A 24,897-nucleotide genomic window follows, 5' to 3' on the forward strand; every position below is an offset into this window, starting at 1 on the left:
ACGGGGGAATATATAATGGGAAATAAGGAAATGGCAGATCAACTAAATGCATACTTTGGGTCAGTCTTTACGAAGGAAGACACAAAAAACCTCCCTGGGATATCGGGAAAAATAGGGACATTGGCAAAGGAGGAACTGACGCAAATCAATATCTCTAAGGATATGGTGTTAAGGAAGCTAAAGGGATTGAAGGTGGACAAATCCCCAGGGCCTGATAACATGCATCCTAGGGTACTGAAGGAGGTGGCCCTAGAGATAGCGGATGCACTAAGGATGATTTTTCAGAATTCATTAGACTCGGGAACAGTGCCGATGGATTGGAGGGTAGCTAACGTTACCCCACTATTCAAAAAGGGGGGTAGGGAAAAAGCAGGTAATTACAGACCTGTAAGCCTTACATCAGTTGTGGGCAAAATGCTGGAGTCCATCATTAAGGATGAAATAGCAGAGCACTTAGCAAATGGGGACAGGATAGGACAGAGTCAACATGGATTTACAAAGGGTAAATCGTGCTTGACTAATCTATTGGAATTTTTTGAGGGAGTAACTGGTAGAATAGATGGGGGAGAGCCAGTAGATGTGGTGTACCTGGACTTCCAAAAGGCCTTCGATAAGGTCCCACATAAAAGATTAGCATGGAAAATTGAGGCTCATGGGATAAAGGGGAAAGTTTTGGCGTGGATAGGGAACTGGCTGTCAGATAGAAAACAGAGAGTTGGAATAAACGGCTCATTTTCTGAATGGCAGGCAGTAACAAGTGGGGTACCACAGGGATCTGTCCTGGGCCCCCAGCTGTTCACAATTTACATTAATGACCTGGATCAGGGAGTCGGATGCAGCATTTCCAAATTTGCAGACGACACTAAACTAGGAGGGGGGGTGGGCTCAGAGGAAGAGACCAGGAAGCTCCAGAGCGATTTGGACAGACTGGGCGATTGGGCGGATAAATGGCAGATGCACTATAATGTGGACAAGTGCGAAGTTATCCACCTTGGGTGCAGGAACGGGAGGGCAAATTATTATTTAAATGGCAATAGATTGGGAGAGGGGGAAGTACAGAGAGACCTGGGTGTTCTTGTACACCAGTCACTGAAGGCGAGCATGCAGGTGCAACAGGCGGTCAAGAAGGCAAACGGTATGCTGGCCTTCATAGCAAAAGGGTTAGAATACAGGAACAGGGATACCTTGCTGCAGCTGTACAGGGCACTGGTGAGACCACACCTCGAGTACTGTGTACAGTTTTGGTCGCCTCATCTGAGGAAGGATGTTCTTGCCATGGAGGGGGTGCAGCGGCGATTCACCAGGCTGATACCAGGAATGGCGGGAATGACCTATGAGGAGAGACTATGTAGTTTAGGGATGTACACACTGGAGTTTAGAAGATTGAGAGGGGACCTCATAGAAGTGTATAAAATTCTGACAGGTCTAGACAGACTGGATGCAGAAGGAATGTTTCCCTTGGCGGGTGAGAACAGAACTAGAGGACATAATTTAAGGATAAGGGCTAAACCATTTAGGACAGAGATGAGGGGGAATTTCTTCACTCAGAGAGTGGTGAACCTGTGGAACTCATTGCCACAGAGGGCAGTGTACGCCAGCTCATTAAATATATTTAAGAGGGAATTAGATATATTTCTACGGGCAAAAGGGGTTAAGGGTTACGGAGAGAAGGCGGGGACGGGATACTGAATTAAAGGATCAGCCATGATCTCATCGAATGGCGGAGCAGGCACGAAGGGCCGAATGGCCTACTCCTGCTCCTATCTTCTATGTATGTATCTATGTATCTATGCCACACTGGATTGTCTCAGGAACAGCTTCAGCACGCATGGTATTCCAGAAATGATTGTATCCGACAATGCATAGTGTTTTGTTAGTGAAGGGAGCAAAGAATTCATGGTAAGGAATGGAATCACACATGTCACCTCGGCTCCATATCACCCAGCCTCAAATGGGTTAGCCGAGCGAGCCGTGCAGACTTTTAAGGAGCTCATGAGGAAGAGCTCAGGTGACACCCTGGAGACCAAGCTCAATAGAGCCTTGTTTAGTTATCGTATAACACCCCAAGCTACCACGGGGCTTTCTCCGGCTGAGTTGATGATGGGGAGAAAGTTGCGGTGCACGTTAGACCTGATACACCCAGATCTCAAAAGCAAGGTTGAGACAAAACAAACAAACCAAAAAGCGTACCATGACAAACATACTAAAGCTCGCCATTTCGCCATAGGGGACTCTATGTACACCCGGAACTTCGGCTATGGACCTAAATGGATACCAGGACTAATCCAGGACATTACAGGACCCGTGTCATACTCCGTGTTACTAGGGGATAGTCGAGGGGTTTGTCGGCATGTGGATCAGCTTTTCAGCCGGCAGCAGGGAGAACTGCCTCAGATGGAACAAAGGGCAGTAGAGGAGGCTGTTCCAGGACCCAGCACGGCTTATAAGGTGCCAGTGGACACTGGTACTGCCAGGCCACAGCGGGACAGAGTAAAACCAACATCAGAGACTACTCCAATCTCAAGTGCGAGTGAATCTGAGAATCCACCACAAGTGGAATTAAGATGTTCACAAAGGATTCGCAAGCAACCAGAAAGACTTATACAAACCTGTTAAATTAGTCAGGGGTTAACCATGGTTAGAGCATACTGGTTAATTAAAATGTAGTACCTAGTAAGGGTTATTGTTTAAGAATTGCATACGGCAATCTTAAGGGGGGAGGAGTGTAGTAACCTGGGAGGTTATGAGTAACCTGATCCACCAGGTGGTGCTGTGGCAATTGGTCTCCTGAGTTAAGTCTGATCTGTACTGGTTGTACTCTTTGTTTTTGCTGCCTCATGGCAGAAGCTTTTATGTGCAAGTGTTGATTAAACCATGTTACGGAGTTAACCTGTATCCGTCTCCATCTATGGCCACCTCAAGATACCACATAATGTAACAGGCTCCATGGGCTGAATGGCCTCCTCCTGTTCCTGTGTAACAGGCTTGATGGGCTGAATGGCCTCCTCCTGTTCCTGTGTAACAGGCGCGAGGGGCTAAATGGCCCCTTCCTGTTCCAGTGTAAGAGGCTCGATGGGCTGAATGGCCTCCTCCTGTTCCTATGTAACAGGCTCGATGGTCTAAATGGGCCCTTCCTGTTCCAGTGTAACAGGCTCGAGGGGCTGAATGGCCTTCTCCAGTTCGTGTGTAACAGGCTCCAGGTGCTGAATGGCCTCCTCCTGTTCCTGTGTAACAGGCTCAAGGGGCTGAGTGGCCTCCTCCTGTTCCTGTGTAACAGTCTCAAGGGGCTAAATGGCCCCTTCCTGTTCCAGTGTAAAAGGCTCGAGGGGCTGAATGGCCACTTGCTGTTCCAGTGTAACAGGTTCGAGGGGCTGAATGGCCACTTGCTGTTCCAGTGTAACAGGCTCGAGGGGGGGAATGGACCTCCGCCTGTTCTCATGTAACAGGATCAATGGGCTGAATGGGCTTCTCCTGTACCTGTGTAACTGACCCGAGTTTTTGAATGGCCTCGTCCTGTTCCTGTGTAACAGGCTCTCAGGACTGAATGGCCCCCACATTTTGCTATGTAACAGGCTCAAGGGGCTGAATGGCCTCCTCCTGTTCCTGTGTAACAGACTCGAGGGGCTGAATGGCCTCTTCCTGTTCCTATGTAACAGGCTTGAGGGGCTAAATGGCCTCCTCCATTTCCGACTGTAACAGGGGCTTTGGGTTGAATGGCCTCCTCCTGTTCCTGTGTAACAGCCTCGAGGGGTTGAATGGGCCTCCTCCTGTTCCTGTGTAGCAGGCTCGAGGGGCTGAATGGGCCTCCTCCTGTTCTCGTGTAACAGGTTCGAGGGGCTGAATGGCTTCCTCCTGTTCCTGTGCAACAGGCTCGAGGGGCTGAATGGCTTCCTCCTGTTCCTGTGTAACAGTCTCGAGGCGCTGAATGGCCTTCTCCTGTTTCTATGTAAAAGCCTCGAGGGGCTAAACGGCCTCCTCCTGCTCCTGTGTAACAGGCTCGATGGGCTGAACGGCCACCTCCTGATCCTATGTAACAGGCTTGAGTGGATGCATGGCCTCCTCCTGATCCTGTGTTAAAGGCTTGAGTAGCTGATGGCCTCCTCCTGTTCCTGTGTAACAGACTCGAGTGGCTGAATGGCCTCCTACTGTTCCTATGTAATAGGCTCAAGGGGCTGAATGGCCTCCACTTGTTGCTATGTAACAGGCTCGAGGCACTGAATGGCCTCTTCCTTTTCCTATGTAAAAGGCTCAAGTGGCTAAATGGCCTCCTCCATTTCCTAATGTAACAGGGTCTTGGGGTTGAATGGCCTCCTCCTGTTCCCGTGTAACAGCCTCGAGGGGCTGAATGGGCCTCCTCCTGTTCCTATGTAATAGGCTCGAGGGGCTGAATGGCCTCCACTTGTTGCTATGTAACAGGCTCGAGGCACTGAATGGCCTCCTCCTTTTCCTATGTAAAAGGCTCAAGTGGCTAAATGGCCTCCTCCATTTCCTACTGTAACAGGGTCTTTGGGTTGAATGGCCTCCCCCTGTTCCTGTGTAACAGCCTCGAGGGGTTGAATGGGCCACCTCCTGTTCCTGTGTAACAGGCTCGAGGGGCTGAATGGGCCTCCGCCTGTTCTCGTATAACAGGATCAATGGGCTGAATGGCCGCTTCCTGTTCCAGTGTAACAGGCTCGAGTGGCTGAATGGGCGTCCTCCTGTTCCCGTGTAACAGGTTCGAGGGGCTGAATGGCTTCCTCCTGTTCCTGTGCAACAGGCTCGAGGGGCTGATTGGCCTCCTCCTGTTCCTGTGTAACAGTCTCGAGGCGCTGAATGGCCTTCTCCTGTTTCTATGTAAAAGTCTCGAGGGGCTAAACAGCCTCCTCCTGCTCCTGTGTAACAGGCTCGATGGGCTGAACGGCCACCTCCTGATCCTATGTAACAGGCTTGAGGGGCTAAACGGCATCCTCCTGCTCCTGTGTAACAGGCTCGATGGGCTGAATGGCCTCCTCCTGCTCCTGTGTAACAGGCTCGAGAGGCTGAATGGGCCTCCTCCATTTCCTAATGTAACAGGCTCCATGGGGTGAATGGCCTTCTCCTGTTCCTGTGTAACAGGCTCGAGTGGCTGAATGACCGCCTTCTATTCCCGTGTAACAGGCTTGAGGGGCTGAATGGCCTCCTCCTGTTCCTGTGTAACAGGTTCGAGGGGTTGAATGGCCTCCTCCTGTTCCTGTGTAACAGGCTCGAGGGGCTGAATGGCCTCCTCCTTTTCCTGAGTAACAGCCTCAAAATGCTGAATGGCCTCCTCCAGTTCCTGTGTAACAGGCTCGAGGGGCTGAATGGCCCCTTCCTGTTCCAGTGTAACAGGCTCGATGGGCTGAATGGCCTCCTCCTGTACCTGTGTAACGGGCTCAAGTAGCTGAATGGCCTCCTCCTGTTCCTGTCTAACAGACTCGAGTGGCTGAATGGCCTCCTCCTGTTCCTATGTAACAGGCTCCAGGGGTTAAATGGCCTCCTCCTGTTCTCGTGTAACAGGCTCAATGGGCAGAATGGCCATCTCCTGTTCCTGTGTAACAGGCTCGAGGGTCTGAATGGCCTCTTCTTGTTGCTATGTAACAGGCTCGAGGGGCTGAATGGCATTCTCCTGTTCCTGTGTAACAGTCTCGAGACGCTGAATGGCCTCCTCCTTTTCCTATGCAAAAGGCTCAAGTGACTAAATGGCCTCCTCCATTTCCTAATGTAACAGGGTCTTGGGGTTGAATGGCTCCTCCTGTTCCTGTGTAACAGGCTCTAGGGGTTGAATGGCCTCCTCCTTTTCCTGTGTAACAGGCTCTAGGGGATGAATGGCCTCCTCCTGTTCCTGTGTAACAGGCTCCATGGGGTGAATGGCCTCCTCCTGTTCCTGTGTAACTCGCTCGAGGGGCTGAATGACCTCCTCCTGTTCCGGTGTAACAGGCTCAAGGGGCTGAATGGCCTCCTCCTGTTCCTGTGTAAATGGCTCGAGGGGCTAAACGGCCTCCTTCATTTCCTAATGTAACAGGGTCCAGTGATTGAATTGCCTCCTCCTGTTGCTGTGTAACAGGATCTTGGGGTTGAATGGCCTCCTCCTGTTCCTGTGTAACAGGCTTGAATGGCTGAATGGGCCTCCTCCAGTTCCCGTGTAACAAGTTCTTGGGAGTGATAGGCATCCAATTGTACGTACGTAACCGGCTCGAGGGACTGAATGGCCTCCTCCTGTTCCTGTGTAACAACCTTGAGGTACTTAATGGGCTCCTCCTGATGCTGTGTAACAGGCTCGATGGGCTGAATGGGCCCCTCCTGTTCCTATTGTAACAGGCTCGAGGGGCTGAATGGCCTCCTCTTTTACCTATGTTGTTAAGTCTGTGTGTTATAGTGATAATTACTACACAGACTACAAGAGTAAATTCAACAGGTCTTTACTGGTTGGAGGTCGGGACTATAATGATTACCATATTACTACACAGTGCTTATATACCGGTGTGGTCACCACCGGTATTACATATACAGCAGCCAGAGAAAGTAGTACATCTCTTAAGGTGGAACAGGCTTAAGTTCTCTTAAGGTGGAACAGGTTACATACACCACAACCCTCCCTTTTTAGCTTAACAGTCATATCCCCATTCAACATAACATAATAACATATATACATATATAACTTCAGGTATAACAGTTCAAAGGTTCAGTCTCTCAGGAGGCTTTCTGATGCGGCTTGGATAACGCCTCTCAGTGGTCTCTGATTCTTGTTGTTGAGGTGCCTCCTCTATTTGGTTTCCAATGTATTGGGTGTCATCATCATCAAATACATTCTCGGCCGAGGTAGATGCTTCAGGTTCATTAACGTCTTCCACAGTTGTCTCTGTCACAACCATGGGTTCAACCCTTGCTCTCGACTCTACCAGTTGATCCGCATGACGCCTTATCACATTATGACCAATATCTACTGTGTACATCAGAGGTCCTTGTCTGGCCCGAATTGTTCCGGACTGCCATTTTTCGTTTCCATAGCCCCTTGCCAACACTGGTTGTCCTACGTCGAAAGTTCGAGTGGTCTTGTTGTTAATATGCCGAAACTGTTTGTTTTCCACTTCCCTCCGCACATTTGGTTTTAACAAGTCCAACTTGGACCGCAACCTCCTGTTATAAAACATCATGGCAGGACTTTGGTTAGTCACTGCATGATCGGCGTTTCGATATGACATCAGGAACTTGTCGACCTTGTGTTGCAGCGGAATCTGATCATCGTTCATGGCCTTAATTGCCTTTTTGAATGTCTGGACAAATCTTTCAGCCAACCCGTTTGTCGCCGGATGATATGGGGCAGAGGTATAATGTTTTACTCCATTCTTCTTTAAGAATTGTCGGAATTCTTCCGATACAAACTGTGGTCCGTTGTCCGAACAGATCTGTTCTGGCAATCCGTTCCTTGCGAATATTGTTCTTAACACCGCAATTGTCTTTTCTGAAGTAGTGGTATTCATCTTGATGACTTCTGGCCATTTGGAATGTGCGTCCACCGCGATTAGGAACATGGAGTCCATGAATGGACAGCAAAGTCAATGTGTACGCGTTGCCATGGGGCTGAAGGCCATTCCCATGGGTGTAGCGGTGCTATCGGAGGTGCATTTTGCACTTTTTGGCACCCAGCGCAGCTTTTCGTTAACTCCTCAATCTGTTGGTCAATATCCGGCCACCATACATAAGCCCTAGCAAGACTTTTCATTTTAACTCCCCCCAGATGACCTTCATGCAGTTCGTTTAAAACTCTTTCCCTTAACTTGGGAGGAATAATCACTCTTGTCCCGTACATCAAGGTACCATGGCAGACGGACAGCTGGTCTCGCCTTGCCGAAAATGCCGGTAACAGAGGATCACCCTGTGTTGGCCATCCTTTCACTGTCACCTCGTAGACTCTGGACAGTGTCGGGTCGTTCCTGGTTTCTCTTTCAATACTTGCATTGGTGACTGGTAAACACTCGATGATGGTCGAATGAAATAGCTCAACAGGGTCAACTTTCGTCGTGTCTTCTTCTTCAGGTAGTGGCAGACGCGACAGCCCATCAGCATTGCCATGCTGTTTCGTACCTTTGAATTCTATTTGATATTGATGTGCCCCTAGGAAAAGAGACCATCTCTGGAGACGCTGCGCTGTCATCACCGAAACACCCTTCTTAGGGTTAAAGATGGATACCAACGGTTGATGGTCTGTCAGAAGTGTGAATTTTTGGCCCTGCAGGTAATGATTAAACTTCTTCACTCCCCATACAAGGCTAAGAGCCTCCCTATCGATCTGCGCATAGTTGCGCTCAGCGGAGGTCAATGATCTGGATGCAAACGCGACTGGCCTCTCCGTGCCATTTGGCAACTTGTGTGAGAGTACTGCCCCAATACCATATGGAGAAGCATCACAAGCCAACCGAATAGGCAGTGTCGGGTTGAAGTGAGCCAACACTTCCTCTGAGGTGATCAATTCTTTGCTTTTGCGAAATGCCTTCTTACAGTTTTCGTCCCATTCCCATGGTACCCCTTTCTGTAAAAGAGCGTTTAACGGGTGCAGTACCGTGGATAGATTTGGCAGAAATTTATGGTAATAGTTAATTAATCCTAGAAATGACCTCAACTGAGAGACATTCTCCGGAGCGGGAGCCTTTACAACTGCCTCAATCTTGTCAGGAGACTTATGAAGCCCCTCCCGGTCAATGACATGGCCACAGTACGAGATCCGCTTCTGGAAGAACTCATATCTCTGCCAATTTACTCTAAGTCCATACTCTTTCAGTCTGTTGAGCACCAGTTCCAAGTTTGCGAGATGTTGTTCATCACCATCACCTGTGATCAGAATATCGTCCAGGTAACATTGTGTGCCTGGAATTCCCTGTAATACCTGCTCCATGGCCCTCTGCCAAATTGCTGGAGCCGATGCCACTCCAAAAACCAGCCTATTGTACCGGTACAACACTCAATGCGTGTTGATCGTGAGGTATTGGCGTGACTCTTCCTCAACTTCCATCTGCAAGTACGCCTGCGCCAGGTCTATCTTGGTGAAGTGTTTCCCGCCAGACAATGAAGCGAAAATATCCTCAATCCGTGGAAGCGGATATTGCACCGTGTGAAGCACCGGATTAACGGTGATTTTGAAATCTCCACGGATGCGAACCTTCCCTGGATCTCCTAGCTTGTTGCTCGCAGGACGTTTCATAACGGGAACAATGGGCGTAGCCCACTCACTCCAATCTACCTTAGACAGTACACCTGAACGTTCTAGTGATTCCAGTTCCGCTTCAACAGTAGGTCGTATTGTGCATGTTCATCAATCTTGATGTTTGCCATAATTCCTCTCAGTGTTCCCAGTCCCTGCTGGAACACCTCTTTAGCATCATTCAATATTCTGGACAATCGTTTAGGTTTGACATCTGTTTCCCCGGAATCTACCGTTAGTGCCTTCAAGGAGTGCCAGTCCATATTCATTTTCCTAATCCACTCCCATCCTAGTAGTGGTGGACCTCCTTCAGGTAGCACATATAAGTCCATTACTTGGCTTTCTTCGCCCTTGTGGACCACTTCTACCTCTATTTTTCCGATGGGGTACACTCTTTGCCCCGTGTATGTTTTCAATATAATCTCCGTATCCTGTAGGGGAATATGTTGGAATAACCTTCTGTAATCTTTCTTATTCATGACCGTCAATGCCGATCCAGTGTCCAATTCCATTTTTACTTGGACTCCTGCTATCTGAAGAGTGACCCAAATTGTCTGGAGATCTGCATCCTTACCAACGCTGTGTACTCTTAAGCTATCCAGTTCATTACTGCTAGCGTCTGAATCTGACTTCTGTTCGGTCAAACTGTTCTTTGTCACCTTGTGTACCTTTGCGTATTTTCCTTGCGGTGACTTTTTGTTGCTGGTCTTCTTTCCTGACCAGCATACTTTAGCTATGTGGCCAAGCCTGCCACACGTTCTGCATTCTTGGTTTTTAAACCAACACTGGTTCTGATCGTGCGTTGTCTTTCCACAACGATAACATTTGACAGAACTCAAACCCAATTTGTTTGTACCGAGTTCCGGTGACCGTAGCTGCATTACTGCCGTGCCTCTCGCTGCGGCTTCGTGTGCTGCTGCCATAGTGACCGCCTTCTCAAGCGTCAACTCATTCTCCTTGAGCAGTCGCTTTTGTGTATCCTGTTTAAATAAACCACACACAAATTTATCTCGTAGTGCCTCTGTCAGTCCCGTTCCAAACTGACAATATTTTGCTAGCTTACATAATTCCATCAAATATTCAGCATTGCTTTCATTCTGCAGCTGCCTTCTGTCGTAAAATTTAAATCGTTCTGCTAGCATCAGCGGCGTGGGGTTTAGATGATTTTTCAGGACAGTAACAATCTCATCGAACGTCTTATCCGCCGGTTCATCTGGTGATAACAAGTGTTTCAATTGTCCGTATGTCTTCGCACCCATTAAATTTAATAATGTTAGTGCTTTATCTGCATCAGGAATTTTATTTGCCTTACAATAATTTTGTATGCGTTCTACATACATGGCCCAATCTTCGATGTCACTATCAAAGGTATTAATGTTCCCATGTTTAGGCATCGTTGCAATTTATTGTATTTTTATGTTATCCAAGATGGCGGCTTCCCGCTCTTGTCGTCGTCCTCCGCCGACAAAATGGCGGTTTTCCCGCGCTTGGCGGTCTTCAACCGTCCCCCGATGCTGTCTCCGCTTCACCGCGGCTCTCGCGCCTTCAGTTTCCCCAGATGCTGCGCCTTTTAGCCCGAATGCGGCCCTTATCTCCGGTCGCGATTGATGTCCCCGCGCTGCGCCTCTCGCTCGAAAGCTGCCCGGCCCTTATCTCCGGTCGCGATCGATCTCACCGCCCTTATTCCTCCGTCTTCCCAGCCCCGCCTGTACAGCCAACGCGGTTGACTTTCTGTCGCGTCGCTGCCCGGCTTACCCACCACCGAGGTAGAAGAAGAAAGCTGACAGTCGCTGATGGAGGCTTCGAGGTCAGGATGTCTTCTGCACTCCGGTTTCTCGATGCCTGCCGCTCGACGTGTCTTCCAGTAGGGTGATGAGGGTGGAAACCTCTCTTCGACGTCCTGTCTGTGGACGAAGCCGCCGTGGAAATAACTGCCGCAGGGTAAGAATTGGACTCGTCGCCACTGTTAAGTCTGTGTGTTATAGTGATAATTACTACACAGACTACAAGAGTAAATTCAACAGGTCTTTACTGGTTGGAGGTAGGGACTATACTGAATACAATATTACTACACAGTGCTTATATACCGGTGTGGTCACCACCGGTATTACATATACAGCAGCCAGAGAAAGTAGTACATCTCTTAAGGTGGAACAGGCTTAAGTTCTCTTAAGGTGGAACAGGTTACATACACCACATATGCAAGAGGCTCGAGGGGCTGTATTCCCTCCCCCTGTTCCTGTGTAACAGGCTCCATGGGCTGAATGGCCTCCTCCTGTTCCTGTGCAACAGGCTCGATGGGCTGAATGGCCTCCTCCTGTTCCTGTGTAATAGGGTCGATGGGCAAAATGGCACCTTCCTGTTCCAGTGTAACAGGCTTGGGGGGCTGAATAGCCACTTCCTGTTCCAGTGTAACAGGCTCGAGGGGCTGAATGGGCCTCCGCCTGTTCTCGTGTAACAGGATCAATGGGATGAATGGCCGCTTCCTGTTCCTGTGCAACAGGCTCGAGGGGCTGACAGGCCTCCTCCAGTTCCTGTGTAACAGGCTCGAAGTGCTGAATGGCCTCCTGCAGTTCCTGTGTAACAGACTCAATGGGCTGAATGGGCCTCCTCCTGATCCTAAGGTAACAGGCTCTAGGGGTTGAATGGCCTCCTCCTGTTCCTGTGTAACAGGCTCGCTGGGCTGAATGGCCTCCTTCCGTTCCTGTGTAACAGGCACGAGGGGCTAAATGGCCCCTTCCTGTTCCAGTGTAACAGGCTCGTGTGTCAGAATGGGCCTCCTCCTGTTCCTGTGTAACAACCTTGAGGTACTTAATGGGCTCCTCCTGATCCTGTGTAACAGGCTCGATGGGCTGAATGGGCCCCTCCTGTTCCTAATGTAACAGGCTCGAGGGGCTGAATGGCCTCCTCTTTTACCTATGTAAGAGGCTCGAGGGGCTGAATGGCCTCCTCCTGTTCCTGTGTAACAGGCTCCATGGGCTGAATGGCCTCCTCCTGTCCCTGTGTAACAGGCTCGATGGGCTGAATGGCCTCCTCCTGTTCCTGTGTAATAGGGTCGATGGGCGAAATGGCACCTTCCTGTTCCAGTGTAACAAGCTTGGGGGGCTGAATGGCCACTTCCTGTTCCAGTGTAACAGGCTCGAGGGGCTGAATGGGCCTCCGCCTGTTATCGTGCAACAGGATCAATGGGATGAATGGCCGCTTCCTGTTCCTGTGCAACAGGCTCGAGGGGCTGACAGGCCTCCTCCAGTTCCTGTGTAACAGGCTCGAAGTGCTGAAAGGCCTCCTGCAGTTCCTGTGTAACAGACTCAATGGGCTGAATGGGCCTCCTCCTGATCCTAAGGTAACAGGCTCGAGGGGCTGAATGGGCCTCCTCCATTTCCTAATGTAACAGGCTCTAGGGGTTGAATGGCCTCCTCCTGTTCCTGTGTAACAGGCTCGTGTGTCAGAATGGGCCTCCTCCTGTTCCTGTGTAACAACCTTGAGGTACTTAATGGGCTCCTCCTGGTCCTGTGTAACAGGCTCGATGGGCTGAATGGGCCCCTCCTGTTCCTAATGTAACAGGCTCGAGGGGCTGAATGGCCTCCTCTTTTACCTATGTAAGAGGCTCGAGGGGCTGAATGGCCTCCTCCTGTTCCTGTGTAACAGGCTCCATGGGCTGAATGGCCTCCTCCTGTCCCTGTGTAACAGGCTCGATGGGCTGAATGGCCTCCTCCTGTTCCTGTGTAATAGGGTCGATGGGCGAAATGGCACCTTCCTGTTCCTGTGCAACAGGCTCGAGGGGCTGACAGGACTCCTCCAGTTCCTGTGTAACAGGCTCGAAGTGCTGAACGGCCTCCTGCAGTTCCTGTGTAACAGACTCAATGGGCTGAATGGGCCTCCTCCTGATCCTAAGGTAACAGGCTCGAGGGGCTGAATGGGCCTCCTCCATTTCCTAATGTAACAGGCTCTAGGGGTTGAATGGCCTCCTCCTGTTCCTGTGTAACAGGCTCGCTGGGCTGAATGGCCTCTTTCTGTTCCTGTGTAACAGGCGCGAGGGGCTAAATGGCCCCTTCCTGTTCCTGTCTAACAGGCTCGATGGGCTGACTGGCCACCTCCTGATCCTGTGTAACAGGCTCGAGTGGCTGAATGGGCCTGCTCCCGTTCCTGTGTAACAGGCTCGAGGGGCTGAATGGCCTCCTCCAGTTCGTGTGTAACAGGCACTATCTGCTGAATGGCCTCCTCCTGTTCTTGTGTAACTGGCTCGAGGGGCTGAATGGCCTCCTGTTCCTGCGTAACCGGCTCGACGGACTGAATGACCTCCTCCTGTTCCTGCGTAACAGGCTCGAGGGGCTGAATGGCCTCCTCCTGTTACTGTGTAACAGGCTCGAGGTGCTGAATGGGCCTCCTCCTGTTCCTGTGTAACAGGCTCCAGGTGATGAATGACCTCCTCCTGTTCCTGTGTAACAGCCTCGAGGGGCTGAATGGGCCTCCTCCTGTTCCTAAAGTAACAGGCTCTAGGGGCTGAATGGGCCGTCTCCATATCGTGATGTAACAGGCTCTAGATGTTGAATGGCCTTCTCCTGCTCCTGTGTAACAGGCTCCATGGGCTGAATGGCCTCCTGTTCCTGTGTAACCGGCTCGAGGGACTTAATGGCCTCCTCCTGTTCCTATGTAACAGGCTCGATGGCCTAAATGGCCCCTTCCTGTTCCAATGTAACAGGCTCGATGGCCTAAATGGCCCCTTCCTGTTCCAGTGTAACTGGCTCGAGGGGCTGAATGGCCTCCTGTTCCTGTGTAACTGGCTCCAGGTGATGAATGGCCGCCTCCTGTTCCTGTGTAACTGGCTTGAGGGGCTGAGTGGCCTCCACCTTTTCCTGTGAAACAGGCTCGATGGGCTGAATGGCCTCCTCCTGTTACTGTGTAACAGGCTCGAGGTGCTGAATGGGCCTCCTCCTGTTCCTGTGTAACAGGCTCCAGGTGATGAATGGCCTCCTCCTTTTCATATGTAAAAGTCTCGAGTGGCTAAATGGCATCCTCCATTTCCTAATGTAACAGGGTCTTGGGGCTGAATGGCCTCCTCCTGTTCCTGTGTAACAGGCTCCATGGGCTGAATGGCCTCCTCCTGTCCCTGTGTAACAGGCTCGATGGGCTGAATGGCCTCCTCCTGTTCCTGTGTAATAGGGTCGATGGGCGAAATGGCACCTTCCTGTTCCTGTGCAACAGGCTCGAGGGGCTGACAGGACTCCTCCAGTTCCTGTGTAACAGGCTCGAAGTGCTGAACGGCCTCCTGCAGTTCCTGTGTAACAGACTCAATGGGCTGAATGGGCCTCCTCCTGATCCTAAGGTAACAGGCTCGAGGGGCTGAATGGGCCTCCTCCATTTCCTAATGTAACAGGCTCTAGGGGTTGAATGGCCTCCTCCTGTTCCTGTGTAACAGGCTCGCTGGGCTGAATGGCCTCTTTCTGTTCCTGTGTAACAGGCGCGAGGGGCTAAATGGCCCCTTCCTGTTCCTGTCTAACAGGCTCGATGGGCTGACTGGCCACCTCCTGATCCTGTGTAACAGGCTCGAGTGGCTGAATGGGCCTGCTCCCGTTCCTGTGTAACAGGCTCGAGGGGCTGAATGGCCTCCTCCAGTTCGTGTGTAACAGGCACTATCTGCTGAATGGCCTCCTCCTGTTCTTGTGTAACTGGCTCGAGGGGCTGAATGGCCTCCTGTTCCTGCGTAACCGGCTCGAGGGGCTGAATGGGCCTCCTCCTGTTCCTAAAGTAACAGGCTCTAGGGGCTGAATGGGCCGTCTCCATATCGTGATGTAACAGGCTCTAGATGTTGAATGGCCTTCTCCTGCTCCTGTGTAACAGGCTCCATGGGCTGAATGGCCTCCTGTTCCTGTGTAACCGGCTCGAGGGACTTAATGGCCTCCTCCTGTTCCTATGTAACAGGCTCGATGGCCTAAATGGCCCCTTCCTGTTCCAATGTAACAGGCTCGATGGCCTAAATGGCCCCTTCCTGTTCCAGTGTAACTGGCTCGAGGGGCTGAATGGCCTCCTGTTCCTGTGTAACTGGCTCCAGGTGATGAATGGCCGCCTCCTGTTCCTGTGTAACTGGCTTGAGGGGCTGAGTGGCCTCCACCTTTTCCTGTGAAACAGGCTCGATGGGCTGAATGGCCTCCTCCTGTTCTTGTGTAACAGGGTCCAGTTGATGAATGGCCTTCTGCTGTTCCTGTGTAACAGTCTCGAGGCGCTGAATGGCCTCCTCCTTTTCATATGTAAAAGTCTCGAGTGGCTAAATGGCATCCTCCATTTCCTAATGTAACAGGGTCTTGGGGTTGAATGGCCTCCTCCTGTTCCTGTGTAACAGCCTCGAGGGGCTGAATGGGCCTCCTCCTGTTCCTAAGGTAACAGGCTCTAGGGGCTGAATGGGCCGCCTCCATATCGTGATGTAACAGGCTCTAGATGTTGAATGGCCTTCTCCTGCTCCTGTGTAACAGGATCCACGGGCTGAATGGCCTCCTGTTCCTGTGTAACCGGCTCGAGGGACTGAATGGCCTCCTCCTGTTCCTGTGTAACAGGCTTGATGGCCTAAATGGCCCCTTCCTGTTCCAGTGTAACTGGCTCGAGGGGCTGAATGGCCTCCTGTTCCTGTCTAACAGGTTCGAGGGGCTGAATGGTGTATCGACTTGTATTGTGGGTTCAATGACGATACAACGATGAAAGAGAATGACATTTTAATCTAAAGTATTACAACTCAGTTAACAGCATTACAGGAGACACCATCTTAGAGATCCATCTAAAACGAAACTAAAACTAAACTGAACTGCCTCTCTCACATGCCCTCTGCTGGTCAGGCATAAATAATCAATACATGCAATTATGCTGGTAAGGCATCATAATCAAACAGGCAAATACCATCACTATTTGCTGATATCATTACAAATGGCCTTCTCCTGTTCCTGAGTAAGAGGCTCGAGTGGCTGAATGGTCTCCTCCTGTTCCTGTGTAACAGGTTCGAGGGGCTGAATGGCCTCTTCCTGTTCTTGTGTAATAGGCTCAATGGGCTGAATGGCCTCCTCCTGTTCCCGTGCAACAGCCTCGAGGGGCTGAATGGGCCTCCTCCTGTTCCTGTGTAAAAGGGTCGAGGGGCTGAATGGGCCGCCTCCATTTCCTGATGTATCAGGCTCTAGATGTTGAATGGCCTCCTCCTGTTCCTGTGTAACAGGCTCGAGGGGCTGAATGGGCCTCCTCCATTTCCTGTGTAACAGGCACAAGGGCCTGAATGGCCCTCTCCTGTTCCTGTGTGACAGGCTCAAGGGCCTGAATGGCCCTCTCCTGTTCCTGTGTGACAGGCTCAAGGGCCTGAATGGCATCCTGCTGTTCCTGTGTAACAGACTCGATGTGCTGAATGGCCTCCTCCTGTTCCAGTGCAACTGGCTTGAGGGGCTGAATGGCATCCTCCTTTTCCTGAGTAACAGCCTCGAAATGCTGAATGACCTCCTCCTGTTCCTGTGTAACAGGCTCGATGGGCTGAATGGCATTCTCCTGTTCCTATGTAACAGGCACGATGTGCTGAATGGCCTCCTCCTGTTCCTGTGTAACAGGCTTGATGGTCTAAATGGCCCCTTCCTGTTCCAGTGTAACTGGCTCGAGGGGTTGCATTGCCTCCTGTTCCTGTGTAACAGGCTCCAGGAGATGAATGGCCTTCTCCTGTTCCTGTGTAACTGGCTCGAGGGGCTGAATGGCCTCCTCCTGTTCCTGTGTAACAAGCTCGATGGGCTGAATGGCCACCTCCTGGTCCTATGTAACAGGCTCGTGTGGCTGAATGGCCTCCTCCTGATCCTGTTTAAGAGGCTCGAGGGGCTGAATGGCCTCCTCCTGTACCTGTGTAACGGGCTCGAGGGGCTGAATGGCCTCCTCCCGTTCCTGTGTAATAGGCTTGAGTGCCTGAATGGTCTCCTCCTGTTCCTGTGTAACAGGTTCGAGGGTCTGAATGGCCATCTCCTGTTCCTGTGTAAATGGTCAATGGGCTGAATGGCCTCCTCCTGTTCCCGTGTAACAGGCTCGAGGGGCTGACTGGCCTTCTCCTGTTCCTATGTAACAGGCATGAAGGGCTGAATGGCCTCCTCCTGTTCCTATGTAACAGGCATGAGGGGCTGAATGGCCTCCTCCTGTTCCTGTGTAACAGGCTTGATGGGCTGAATGGCCACCTCCTGATCCTGTGTAACAGGCTCGAGTGGCTGAATGGGCCTGCTCCTGTTCCTGTGTAACAGGCTCGAGGGGCTGAATGGCCTCCTCCAGTTCGTGTGTAACAGGCACTATCTGTTGAATGGCCTCCTCCTGTTCCTGTGTAGCTGGCTCGAGGGGCTGAATGGCCTCCTGTTCCTGCGTAACCGGCTCGATGGACTGAATGGCCTCCTCCTGTTCCCGTGTAACAGGCTCGAGGGGCTGAATGGCCTCCTCCTGTTCCCGTGTAACAGGCTCGAGGGGCTGAATGGCCTCCTCCTGTTACTGTGTAACAGGCTCGACGGGCTGAATGGGCCTCCTCCATTTCCTAATGTAACAGGCTCTAGGGGTTGAATGGCCTTGTGGCGACATGCCACCACTGGACATAATCCGCTCACGGCGGCACGGACAGTTTAAGCAGACGCCCCAGCCGAGGGCCCTTTCCTCCAGCAACTTGTTTCCCGCAGGGACAGGCTGCCGGGAGCACTTCCTGTCTGGGGAGTATTTAAGTGGTTGCGCAGGCTTTACCAGTTTCTCTTTGCCATGAGGTTGATTAAAGCAGTTGTGTTTCACCAACTCTGGTCTCGACTCCCACGTTTGCCGCGGTATCCCAACACTGGTGACCCCGACGCTCAGGACGAATCCTAAGCTAGCATGGCGGATACAAACGCAGTCATGGTTAAGCTACCGGACTTTTGGGAGAACCTGGCCGAGGCCTGGTTCGTTCAAGCCGAGTCCAGATTCCGGATGAAAAACATTACAGTCGACGCCACGAAGTACGACTACCTCGTTGCCTCTCTCACCTACGCCACAGTCCCCAAGGTTTGGGCAGCACTGCAGGATCCACCAGTGGAAGGCAAGTACGAACATCTGAAGGCTGCGCTCCTTAAAAATTTCAAGCGTCCTCTTACCAGCGCAACTGCCTTTCCCGTCCCGCCATCTACGCGAATCACCTCGCGGTCGACTACGCGCAACTAGCAGCAGCCCAGCTCACGGACCCAGACCTCCTCTCGGCGGCTTCCAGCCTGCCAGGGCTACGCCTAGCCAAGGTCGCGCACGGGCCCGAAGCCACGGCAGTCACTTGCGACGTCTCACTCGGCCAACCCAGGCCGGTCGTCCCTGCAACTTGGCGCCGCCGCATCTTCGACGCGCTACACGGGCTCTCCCATCCGGGTTCCCGCGCACCCGTCAAACTCCTCTCCCAGCGCTTCGTCTGGCGCGGCCTCAGCAAAGATGTTCGGACTTGGGCCACCTCCTGCCTCGCCTGCCAATGGGCTAAGATACAGCTGCACATAAAAGCACCCCTGGGAGACTTTGAGGTACCCAGCCGCCGCTTCGACCACGTACACATCGACATCGTCGGTCCTCTGCCGCCATCGCAAGGCCAAACTTATCTCCTCACGATGGTCGACCGCTACACACGCTGGCCTGAGGCAGTGCCGCTGACCTCCACAACCACAGCCGACATCGCCAGGGCGTTCGTTAACACCTGGGTCGCAAGGTTCAGCGTACCAGCCGACATAACCTCCGACAGAGGCACCCAGTTCACCTCCGAACTCTGGACGGCCACAGCACGCAACCTCGGGGTGACGCTCCACCGAACCACGGCGTACCACCCGCAGGCCAATGGGCTGTGTGAACGTTTCCACAGGTCTCTCAAGGCCTCACTCCGCGCCGGCCTGCAGGACAGTACCTGGACTGACCGCCTACCGTGGGTGCTACTAGGCCTACGCACCGCGGTCAAGGAAGACCTCCAGTCCTCGGCAGCGGAGTTAGTCTACGGACAACCGCTGCGCGTACCAGGCGAATTCCTCCCGGAGGCTACCACGCCTTGGTCGGCCGAACAGCAGCGGCTCAACTCTTTCTCTTCCGCTCAACAGTTCGCCCCACTTCTGGTCAACTGACACGGCGAACTCGCACCTCACGTCCCGCCAAACTTACAGCAGGCACGCTTCGTCTTCGTGCGACACGACGCGCACCGCGGACCCCTGCGACCCCCGTACGACGGACCGTACGAGGTACTACAAACCGGGGACAAGGCCTTCAAGCTGCGACTCGGTGACAGGGTCGACACAGTCTCCATCGACCGGCTCAAACCAGCACACACAGAACCAGGGGAACAGGTCCCCGTGGCCCGACCTCCAACTAGAGGCCGTCCCGCCAGCAAGCCAGCACAGCCGGCGGCGAACCGCCCGGCCCCACCAACTAGACCGGCGTCCACTCAGAGCCGCACCGGCAGAACCATTAGACCACCGTCACGACTCGTCCACTCCTCCTAAGCGGATTCTGGGGGGAGCTCTGTTGCGACACGCCACCACTGGACATATTCCGCTCACGGCGGCACGGACAGTTTAAGCAGACGCCCCCAGCCGGGGGCCCTTTCCTCCAGCAACTTGTTTCCCGCAGGGACAGGCTGCCGGGAGCATTTCCTGTCTGGGGAGTATTTAAGTGGTTGCGCGGGCTTTTCCAGTTTCTCTTTGCCATGAGGTTGATTAAAGCAGTTGTGTTTCACCAACTCTGGTCTCGACTCCCACGTTTGCCACGGTATCTCAACAGCCTCCTCCTTTTCCTGTGTTACAGGCTCCAGGTGATGAATGGCCCTCTCCTGTTCCTGTGTAACTGGCTCGAGGGGCTGAATGGCCCTCTCCTGTTCCTGTGTAACAGGCTCAAGGGTCTGAATGGCCTCCTCCTGTTCATGTGTAACAGGCTCAAGGGCCTGAATGGCATCCTCCTGTTCCTGTGTAACAGGTGCGAGGGGCTGAATGGCCTCCTCCTATTCCTGTGTAACAGGCTCGATGGTCTAAATGGCCCCTTCCTGTTCCAGTGTAACTGGCTCGAGGGATTGCATTGCCTCCTGTTCCTGTGTAACAGGCTCCAGGTGATGAATGGCCTTCTCCTGTTCCTTTGTAACTGGCTCGAGGGGCTGAGTGGCCTCCTCCTGTTCCTGTGTAACAAGCTCCATGGGCTGAATGGCCACCTCCTGGTCCTATGTAACAGGCTCGTGTGGCTGAATGGCCTCCTCCTGATCCTGTTTCAGAGGCTCGAGGGGCTGAATGGCCTCCTCCTGTACCTGTGTAACGGGCTCGAGGGGCTGAATGGCCTTCTCCTGTTCCGGTGTAAAAGGTCAATGGGCTGACTGGCCTCCTCCTGCTCCTGTGTAACAGGCTCGAGGGGCTGAATGGCATCCTCCTGCTCCTGTGTAACAGGCTCGATGGGCTGAGTGGCCTCCTTTTACCTATGTAACAGGCTCGAGGGGCTGAATGGCATCCTCCTCTTCCCGTATAACAGGCTCGAGGGGCTGAGTGGCCTCCTTTTACCTATGTAACAGGCTCGAGTGACTGTACTCCCTCCTCCTGTTCCTGTCTAACAGGCTCGATGGACTGACTGGCCTTCTCCTGTTCCTGTGTAACAGGCTCGATGGGCTGAATGGCCACCTCCTGATCCTGTGTAACAGGCTCGAGGGGCTGAATGGCCTCCTCCAGTTCGTGTGTAACAGGCACTATCTGCTGAATGGCCTCCTCCTGTTCCTGCGTAACTGGCTCGAGGGGCTGAATGGCCTCCTGTTCCTGCGTAACCGGCTCAACGGACTGAATGGCCTCCTCCTGTTCCTGTGTAACAGGCTCGAGAGGCTGAATATCCTCCTCCTGTTACTGTATAACAGGCTCGAGGGGCTGAATGGGCCTCCTCCTTTTCCTGTGGAACAGGCTCCAGGTGATGAATGGCCTCCTCCTCAAATCAAATCAAATCAACTTTTATTGTCATTGTTAGTGCACAAGTGCAGTACAACGAAATGTAGGCTTGCGGCTCCCGAGAGTGTACAATTTGGATTAGGACACTTAAACATTTCAACATACATTTGTACATATATATTAGCATAAATATGTTCCTGTGTAACAGCCTTGAGGGGCTGAATGAGCCTCCTCCTGTTCCTAAGGTAACAGGCTCTAGATGTTGAATGGCCTTCTCCTGCTCCTGTGTAACAGGCTCCATGGGCTGAATGGCCTCCTGTTCCTGTGTAACAGTCTCGATGGGCTGAATGGCCTCCTGCTGTTCCTGTGTAACAGGCTCGATGGTCTAAATGGCCCCTTCCTGTTCCAATGTAACTGGCTCGAGGGGCTGAATGGCCTCCTCCTGTTCCTGTGTAACAGGCTCGAGTGGCTGAATGGCCTCCTCCTGTTCCTGAGTAAGAGGCTCGAGTGGCTGAATGGTCTCCTCCTGTTCCTGTGTAACAGGTTCGAGGGGCTGAATGGCCTCTTCCTGTTCCTGTGTAATAGGCTCAATGGGCTGAATGGCCTCCTCCTGTTCCTGCGTAACAGTCCCGAGGGGCTGAATGGCCTCCTATTTTACCTATGTAACAGGCTTGAGGGGCTGTATTCCCTCCTCCATTTCCTAATGTAACAGGGTCTTGGGGTTGAATGGCCTCCTCCTGTTCCCGTGTAACAGCCTCGAGGGGCTGAATGGGCCTCCTCCTGTTCCTAAGGTAACAGCATCGAGGGGCTGAATGGGACTCCTCCTGTTCCTGTGTAACAGGCTCGAGGGGCTGAATGGGCCGCCTCCATTTCCTGATGTATCAGGCTCTAGATGTTGAATGGCCTCCTCCTGTTCCTGTGTAACAGGCTCCATGGGCTGAATGGTCTCCTCCTGTTCCTGTATAACAGGCTCGATGGGCTGAATGACCTCCTCCTGTTCCCGTGTAACAGGCTCGATGGGCTGAATGGCCTCCTCCTGTTCCTGTGTAACTGGCTCGAGGGGCTGAATGGCCTCCTCCTGTTTCTGTGTAACAGGCTCGAGGGGCTGAATAGCCTCCTCCTGTTACTGTGTAACAGGCTCGAGGGGCTGAATGGGCCTCCTCCTGTTCCTAAGGTAACAGGCTTGAGGGGCTGAATGGGCCTCCTCCATTTCCTAATTTAACAGGCTCTAGGGGTTGAATGGCCTCCTCCTTTTCCTGTGTAACAGGCTCCAGGTGATGAATGGCCTCCTCCTGTTCCTGTGTAACAGGCTCAAGGGCCTGAAAGGCATCCTGCTGTTCCTGTGTAACAGACTCGATGTGCTGAATGGCCTCCTCCTGTTCCTGTGCAACTGGCTCGAGGGGCTGAATGGCATCCTCCTTTTCCTGAGTAACAGCCTCGAAATGCTGAATGTCCTCCTCCTGTTCCTGTGTAACAGGCTCGATGGGCTGAATGGCCTTCTCCTGTTCCTATGTAACAGGCACGATGTGCTGAATGGCATCCTCCTGTTCCTGTGTAACAGGCTCCAGGTGCTGAATGGGCCGCCTCCATTTCCTAATGTAACAGGCTCTAGGGGTTGAATGGCCTCCTCCTTTTCCTGTGTAACAGGATCCATGGGCTGAATGGCCTCCTTTTATTCCTGTGTAACAGGCGCGAGGGGCTGAATGGCCTCCTCCTGTTCCAGTGTAACTGGCTCGAGGGGCTGAATGGCCTCTTCCTGTTCCTGTGTAATAGGCTCAATGGGCTGAATGGCCTCCTCCTGTTCCTGCGTAACAGTCCCGAGGGGCTGAATGGCCTCCTATTTTACCTATGTAACAGGCTTGTGGGGCTGTATTCCCTCCTCCATTTCCTAATGTAACAGGGTCTTGGGGTTGAATGGCCTCCTCCTGTTCCCGTGTAACAGCCTCGAGGGGCTGAATGGGCCTCCTCCTGTTCCTAAGGCAACAGGCTCTAGGGGCTGAATGGGCCGCCTCCATTTCCTGATGTAACAGGCTCTAGATGTTGAATGGCCTTCTCCTGTTCCTGTGTAACAGGCTCCATGGGCTGAATGGTCTCCTCCTTTTCCTGTGTAACAGGCTCGAGGGGCTGAATGGCATCCTCCTGTTCCTGTGTAACAGGCTCGAGGGGCTGATTGGCCTCCTCCTGTTCCCGTGTAACAGGCTCGATGGTCTGAATGGCCTCCTCCTTTTCCCGTGTAACAGTCTCGAGGGGCTGAGTGCCCTCCTCTTTTACCTATGTAACAGGCTCGAGTTACTGTATTCCCTCCTCCTGTTCCTCTGTAACAGGCTTGATGGACTGACTGGCCTTCTCCTGTTCCTATGTAACAGGCACGAGTGGCTGAATGGCCAGCTCCTGATCCTGTGCAACAGGCTCGAGTGGCTGAATGGGCCTGCCCCTGTTCCTGTGTAACAGGCTCGAGGGGCTGAATGGCCAACTCCAGTTCGTGTGTAACAGGCTCGATCTGCTGAATGGCCTCCTCCTGTTCCTGTGTAACTGGCTCGAGGGGCTGAATGGCCTCCTCCTGTTCCTGTGTGACAGTCTCGAGGCGCTGAATGGCCTTCTCCTTTGCATATGTTAACGGCTTCGAGTGGCTAAATGGCCTCCTCCATTTCCAAATGTAACAGGGTCCTGCGGTTGAATGGCCTCCTCCTGTTCCTAAGGTAACAGGCTCGAGCGGCTGAATGGCATCCTCCTGTTCCTGTGTAACAGGCTCGAGCGGCTGAATGGCCTCCTCCTGTTCCCGTGTAACAGGCTCGATGAGCTGAATGACCTCCTCCTGTTCCTGTGTAACTGGCTTTGAGGGGCTGAATGGCCTCCTCCTGTTCCTGTGTAACAGGCTCAAGGGACTGAATGGCCTCCTCGTGTTCTTGTGCATCTGGTTCGAGGGGCTGAATGGCCTCCTCCTGTTCCTGTGTAACCGACTCAATGGGCTGAATGGTCTCCTCCTGTTCTTGTGTAACAGGCTCGAGGGGCTGAATGGGCCTCCTGCTGATCCTGTGTAACAGGCTCGATGGGCTGAATGGGCCTTCTGCTGATCCTGTGTAACAGGCTCGATGGGCTGAATGGCCTTCTCCTGTTCCTGTGTAACAGGCTCGATGGTCTAAATGGCCCCTTCCTGTTCCTGTGTAACTGGCTCGAGGGGCTGAATGGCCTCCTGTTCCTATGTAACAGGCTCCAGGTGATGAATGGCCGCCTCCTGTTCCTGTGTAACTGGCTCGAGGGGCTGAGTGGCCTCCTCCTATTCCTGTGTAACAGGCTCCATGGGGTGAATGGCCTCCCTCTGTTCCTGTGTAACAGGCTCGAGGGGTTGAAAGGCCTCCTCCTGTTCCTGTGTAACAGGCTCGATGGGCTGAATGGCCTTCTCCTGTTCTATGTAACAGGCACGATGTGCTGAATGGCCTCCTCCTGTTCCTGTGTAACAGGCTCCAAGTGCTGAATGGGCCTCCTCCATTTCCTAATGTAACAGGCTCTATGGGTTGCATGGCCTCCTCCTTTTCCTGTGTAACAGGCTCGATGGGCTGAATGGCCTCCTTCTGTTCCTGTGTAACAGGCTCGATGGGCTGAATGGACTCCTCCTGTTCCTGTGTAACAGGCTCGATGGTCTAAATGGCCCCTTCCTGTTCCAATGTAACTGGCTCGAGGGGCTGAATGGCCTCCTGTTCCTGTGTAACAGGCTCGAGTGGCTGAATGGTCCCCTCCTGTTCCTGTGTAACAGGTTCGAGGGGCTGAATGGCCTCCTCCTGTTCCTTAGTAATAGGCTCGAGTGGCTGAATG

General features: G+C 52.6%; 1 pseudogene; it reads right to left on the reverse strand.

The window, feature by feature from the left end:
• Positions 1-2,906: 2,906 nt before the first annotated feature.
• Positions 2,907-24,897, reverse strand: part of LOC147109752 (uncharacterized) — a 56,657-nt pseudogene continuing 34,666 nt past the window's right edge.

Source organism: Somniosus microcephalus, chromosome 12 (assembly GCF_052327205.1).
Source record: "Somniosus microcephalus isolate GS21.2 chromosome 12, FLI_Smic_1.0, whole genome shotgun sequence".
Classification (NCBI taxonomy): Eukaryota; Metazoa; Chordata; class Chondrichthyes; order Squaliformes; family Somniosidae; genus Somniosus; species Somniosus microcephalus.